The sequence below is a fragment of the Nematolebias whitei genome, chromosome 9 (genome assembly GCF_014905685.2).
Source record: "Nematolebias whitei isolate Nwh7 chromosome 9, NemWhi1, whole genome shotgun sequence".
In the NCBI taxonomy this organism is placed as follows: domain Eukaryota; kingdom Metazoa; phylum Chordata; class Actinopteri; order Cyprinodontiformes; family Rivulidae; genus Nematolebias; species Nematolebias whitei.
In genome coordinates, this window is record NC_056506.1 from 10,785,719 (window position 1) to 10,792,385 (window position 6,667).

The following is a 6,667-nucleotide window of genomic DNA, read 5'->3' on the forward strand; positions in this document are numbered from 1 at the left end:
AGAAAGAAAGAAAAGACAAAGTAAGACTCCAAAATATAAGAAATATATACAAATAGAGCACACGTCAAAACACCCGGCCACTGTCTGTTCACCTGCAAAGAACATGACAAAACATAGCAACAAAATACATATGTATAAAGAACTTAAAATATTCATGGCTTTGCAGTAAGTTTCCATAAATATATATACCCATACCTACGCCTATATACATACATACATACATACACATGAATATACACTCACATACATATCTATATATCTACATATAAAGCCTAAATAAGCATCCCTGCTGCTATTTGTGTGTGGTTGTGAGCATGCATAAGTGTATAAGGCTTCTCTAATAGAACATTTATTAGTAACTGTGAAGCAGCAGAGACCCGACCCCCAAGACCAGAGGCAGATGAAAAAGGGGGGACCAGAGTCCAAGACCCCAGGAGGGACCCCGACCGCGGAGCCCCCAGAGCCACCCACACAGGACGAACCACTCACCCACCCCCCAGAACGGACCACAGGGGAGAACCGGAAGATCCCCACCAGCAACCACATACAGTGACCCCCCGGGGCCAACAGCGACAAACTCATAGGCCCCCGTCGGCACCCGCCGCACCGATGTAGGTCCAGGTCCAGGCACCGAGGCCCGGGCACCGAGGACTCACACCACCCAGGCCAAGGCCTGACAGGGCCAGAGGACCCGAGCCCCACCAGGCAGACACCAGGCCGAGCCGACACACGCCCAAGCGCCCAGCCCCCGATACCAAGGGCCCCAAGCGCGCCGGCAGGCAAGGGCACACCCCACCAGGGGGCCGCGTGATAGGGGCGCGATGCCAAGCACCCCCAGTTGTATCAAAGAGGGGGCAGTCCGAGTCTTGGCCTAACAAATATCCATTCATACACAGACACAATCACACTATCCCAACCTCAATCTCACATTCATTCACTCAAAGACATACAATAACGATACATTTCATTCTTATTCCCGATACACACTCTAAACCCCCCAGGTCCAAGACATGTACCCGCCCTCTACAGGGGGCAGCCCATGCCCAAACCCAGGAGGTAAACCCATTCATTCCTGAGCGGAGAAGAGCCAATACCCCAGAACCGGCCCAGGCCATGCCCCGCCGACAGGACACCCCCCCACCATGAAGAGGACACGCCACCAACCACCCCCACACACCGTCAACAACCAAGCACGCACCCCCAGCCGACCGCCTGCCAGGCCCCGGCAGCCACCCCGGTCAGCGGGCCAACCATGTCACCCAAGAGCCAAGCTCAGGGGGTCCAAATAACCCCAGGGAGAGCACAGCGCCAGCACCGCCCACGGCAACCCCCAGACCCCGAACCCCCACATAGTCCTGGTCAACACCCGACGGCCTGCCCTTCTCCCGGACCCCACCCCCGGAATGGCAGTCAGGGAACTAGGTGGGTAGGAAGAGGAGAAAAAAAATAAATAAATAAATAAAAATAAGACCCCGACACATACAGCCCCACCCCTAGATGTGCTGTTGATGTGTGTTGTTGTAGAGTGCCATTAAAAAGGAAAGAAGAAGGAGCAAAGGCTGGCAAGGTGCCAGTTTCCCCTCCACCCCAACTCTATCCAACCCTAGTGTCTAAATGTAACCGTTGTAAATGAGCACAGGCACAGGGGGTGAGAGTAAGGTCATCCCACCACCCATAGCCATGTGCCCACTTCAAATTCCTATATATGAATGTCATGAGGATGTTATGAATGAATGTCTAAGGTGTACAATAAAATTGAGTCCCAGGTGGCTATGGTCAACAAAGATGTAAAATTGTTGCAGCACACCCGAGCCCAAACAACCCTAAATGTGTGGAATTGAAATGAAGAGGGTGGAGGTGCATGGTGAGGGATGGGGAGAAATAACTGTGAGAGCAAATGCTCCCACAGGGAGTCAGCTCCCCCACTGACCCAACAGCCCCCCCCCCCCCCCCCCCAGCCCCCCAAGGTCCACCCAGGGATTGAGGCCAAGACACCTCTCCATCTGGACCGACCGCCAGGCCCGCTGAGCTCCAGACCAGAGAGGGACAGAGCCCCGAGGGCCGCCATAAGCCGCACCAGCAGCCTACACACCCTTTAACTGGTACCTGTAGCTGATCTAAACCATGATAGCTTACACACCAGGTGCATATAGGTTAAGGTCTTATGTAAAATCCCACTCATAAGCCCAACTAAAACCACATAAATGCATGGACACATAGAACCAGAATGGCATCCACTGGGAACCACCAGCAGCAACCTTCGCTGAAGGGACCTACAACTCCAACGTGGGTCTCCAAACTCCATCTAGTGGTCACCTCTGCAGTTCAATCAAGGGAACCCCTCTACATGCTGATCAACCATCACCTCCAATCGTTGTGGATTATATGACTTTTTCCAATTGTAGCATATACGTTACATACATGGATATTTATTTGAGTTGGTTACTGAGAGTTAAATCAGAAGAGTCTGGGTTTAACTGCTAGAGGGAAGTGGTACCTTGTAAAAACACACAGACAACCATATAGTGCAAAAAAGTGAATTATATTATATAATATTTACAAAAATCTATATATACACACAGACAAGTACTTGAAAGGTTCCAAAACAAGAAATCTCCACAACTGTTTTTGCTTAGCCAAGAAAGAAAAAACAGATTTCACAGTTCAACTCCTTGATGTGAGTAAGATGGATTGTTGGAAAGGATCCAATTCAGTTCAGTTCAGTCCAGAAAGAGAATGTGGATGTGGCTGTAGGCTTAAACACCTCCTACCAGACTGGAAGGAGTTGAGGGGATTCAATAGTTCTCCTGGTTCATTGTAGGGTAGCTCGCCAGTCTGGTCAGCTCGACAACAGACACAATCCGGAATCAGGATCAACATCAGAATCAGGAATCAGGAATCAGGAACCTGGCCTGTATAAAGCAGACCTCTTAATAAATAACCCTGGGTTTTTATCAACATCAAAATCATCTCAAACATAATCAATACATGTACATGCTTTTCCTTCTTTACTATAGTAAATAAGTTTAAATTATAAATAGAATTAAACTCATTTGAGTACTCTTCAATAAATCATTAACATTAGATTTCTTAATTTTTCACATTAGCACAATAGCATTTCATTTAATGTACCTTCCAGATGACGTCAAAAGAATATTCAAATAAAGTTTGTTAGCATTAGCACTGAACTAACACAGAGCCCAAACAATTACCTGGAGACCAGCACTAGCTCTGCCAGCTCCAGAAAACAAAAACACTCAACAGTTCCCACGGTTAAAACATATGATCAGCAGAAGGTTTCTGTCCCACAAATACACATCTAAGAGTTGAGAGGCATATCAGTCAGATGTGGCAAACATAGTGTAGCGATTCTGTGTTTTAGTTCTGCTCGTGTCGTTATGGTTATGTGTATTAGTTTTGTGTTCATTGTGATCTTTATTGTGATGTGTATAAAGTTGTAGGCTTCCCCTGACTGTCTCTGCTGGACTCCCACTCACATGTGAGAGATCTGTCATGTGGGCGGGGGATCAGGGGAGCAGCAGGACAGGACCGGAAGAGGGGGAGTTCGAGTGTGTTAGGGGAGGCTAGTTCGGGAGCGCTACGGCTTGTTGCAGGTGTGCGCTGCGCCTCAGAAATAGCAGCTCGGTTTTCAACGACTAATAAACCTGGTTGGTGGGACTTCTACCTGTCGTGTCCTGGCGTCATTACATTGGTGTCAGAAGTAAACTTCATCGACGGAGCACCGCACCGCACCACCGTTTGAGCCGAGTGAGTGCTGTTAGCACGTTGTCTCCGCCAGCTACAACAGCGTCATGGACAGAACGCCTCTTCACGTGAGAGTTAAGTCGGAAAAAGAGGAGGACAGTGAGGCGTGGAGTGCAGAGCTTCATAAAATGGCTCGGGCGAAGGAGTCTCTGCGAGGCTCCGCGGCGAGGATGGCTACCGAGGCAGGTTTCGGCGCCAGCGGGAAGTCGGGGCTGTCGACGCCGTTGTCCCAGAGAGCACCAAAAGATGTCAACGCGTTTGGCGGCGGCCATAACTGTTACAACGATGGCGGCGGCCATAATGTCGCTGTCCTGTTGAAGACGCCCAAGTACTCCGGTAGGTCAAGCTGGGAGGCGTTCCATGCACAGTTTGAGCTGCTGGCACAGGCTGGAAGATGGACAGTGGAGCATAAAGCCCTGCAGCTAGCTCTCTGCCTACAAGACGATGCATTGGACTGCCTGTTGCTGCTCGGCTCCGAGGACAGGAAAGACTATGATGCCTTAGTCGGAGCGCTGAAGAGGCGGTTTGGGCAATGTGTACAGCCAGACATCTTTAAAAATAAACTCGGCAGCAGGAGCAGGTTTCCGGGTGAACCCTTGCGTGTTTTGGCTAATGACATTGAGAGCCTCACACGGAAAGCGTATGCACACATGTCTTCAGGTGTACAGAATGAATTGGCGAAAGATCAATTCATCAGAGCCCTGTCACCTCCGGAGCTGCGTGTGCAGGTTCAGCTGATGCACCCCCAATCACTACAAGACGCTTTGGATTTAGCAGTGGAGAGGGAGTGCTTGCTTGGAGTAACAACTGGAGATGACCAGAGAGGACAACTACCAGCATGCAGATCTGCAGAGGGGGCGGAGCTGAACCAGGAGAAACCTGCTTGGGTCTCAGAGTTGGTGGAAATGGTTCGAGCGGGGTCAGCGCAGGACTCCTCTGGAGCCCCTGTCCGTTGTTGGGGCTGTGGCCAACCAGGCCATCTCCTCAGACGTTGTCCTAAGGCAGCCAAGAAGCAGGGAAACGACGCAGGGTCTGCATGGGGGGGGCATCGCAGACCCTTACCGTAGCCTCCACACCGTCGTCACCGGCAGGCAGGGTCCGACAGCACCAACAAGGGGCCCTGTCTCAGACTTCCCCAGAAAGGGATTCGAGCCAAGGACAAGGGACCATGGTTGCGGTGGTTGGCCGCACTTGTGTTGGCGATTTTTGTTATGTTCCAGTCACAGTGGAAGGGATTCCCTGCACGGCCCTAATTGACACTGGTTCCACAGTAACACTAGTGAGGCCTGATGTGGTGACAGACTGGACTCGGATTCAGCCCACTACAGTGCAGCTGCGCACAGTCACAGGGGACATGGCACCTATGAAAGGGAGGGGGACAATGACTGTTAATGTAGGTGGCCGATCTATCACCCATCCTGTGTGGGTTGCAGAGGTGCAGGACATGTGCATATTGGGGTTGGACTTTTTAAGGGCTGCGGGGTGCCAGTTGGATTTAGGTGGGGGGACATGGAGTTTTAAGGAAGGCCCTCTCATTCCGCTGATGCCCACAGCTTCCGATTCAGCCTGGGTGGAGCCTGTGGTCCGTCACACAGAACCTCAGATTGCAGCTGTTCGACACATCTCACCACAGTACAACCAGATTGCTGCCGCAACTGCCCCCACACCTACAAACCCTGTACTCCTCCCAGGGTGGGTGACGCATGAGACCGAAGATGCGTCAGTAACCATGCTGCGTAAGATCTGGGCTGAGAACTGTAGGGGTTTGGACGCCCAGCAGCAAGAACAACTGTGGCAGCTGCTCGTGGACTTTAAGGACAGCTTTGCCCTGAAGGAAGACCAGGTGGGTCGGACTCAGTTGGTGGAACATGACATCCTGACGGGAGATGCTTCTCCGATAAAATGTCGGCCCCGCCGGCTCCCCCTGGCCCGGTAGGAAGCATGTGACAAGGCAGTGTTGGGCATGTTGCAGGCTGGCATTATCGAACCTTCAGACAGCCCGTGGGCGGCTGTGGTTGTCATGGTGCCCAAAAAGAATGGAGAGTGGCGCCTGTGTGCTGATTACAGGCCGCTGAATGGGGTGACGGAGAAAGACTCATACCCACTTCCTAGGGTCGATGAGTCACTGGACCTGGTGTCCGGCTCCAACTGGTTCTCGTCTCTGGACCTTCGGAGCGGTTATTACCAGGTCCCCTTATCAACAAGTGCCAGACCAAAGACTGCTTTTTGCACGGGGCGGGGGCTGTGGCAGTTTAAAGTGCTCTCATTTGGGCTGTGCAATGCACCTGCCACCTTCTCCAGGCTGATGGACCGGGTGCTAGCTGACATCCCTCGCCAAGAGTGCCTGGTGTATCTGGATGACATACTGGTCCATGGCACCTCTTTTGCAGCGGCTCTGGGATCACTCCGCCAGGTGTTGGAGAGAATTAGAGCAGCGGGCCTGAGACTCCACCCAAATAAATGTCATTTCATGCAACAAGAAGTGACATTTCTGGGCCACCGGGTTGGAAGAGAAGGAATCAGCACAGTGGAGGACAAAGTAAAGATGGTGGCAGAGTGGCCAACCCCCACGACTCAGAGAGATCTTAAAAGTTTCCTGGGGCTGGCTTCTTATTACCGGAGGTTTGTGCGGGGTTTTGCAAGTATTGCGGCCCCCCTGTTCCAACTTCTCCAGAAGAACCAAAACTACGTGTGGACTGAACAGTGTCAAGGAGCATTTGACTGTCTTCGGCAAACACTGACTGAGGCTCCAGTTCTTGCTCCTGCTGATCCCTCTCTCCCCTTCATCCTTGACACGGATGCAAGTAACGTAGGGGTTGGGGGGGTCCTTTCCCAGTTGGGGAAGGGGGGAGAGAGAGTGGTAGGGTATTTCAGCAGGAGCAAGAACTGGAGCCTCAGTCAG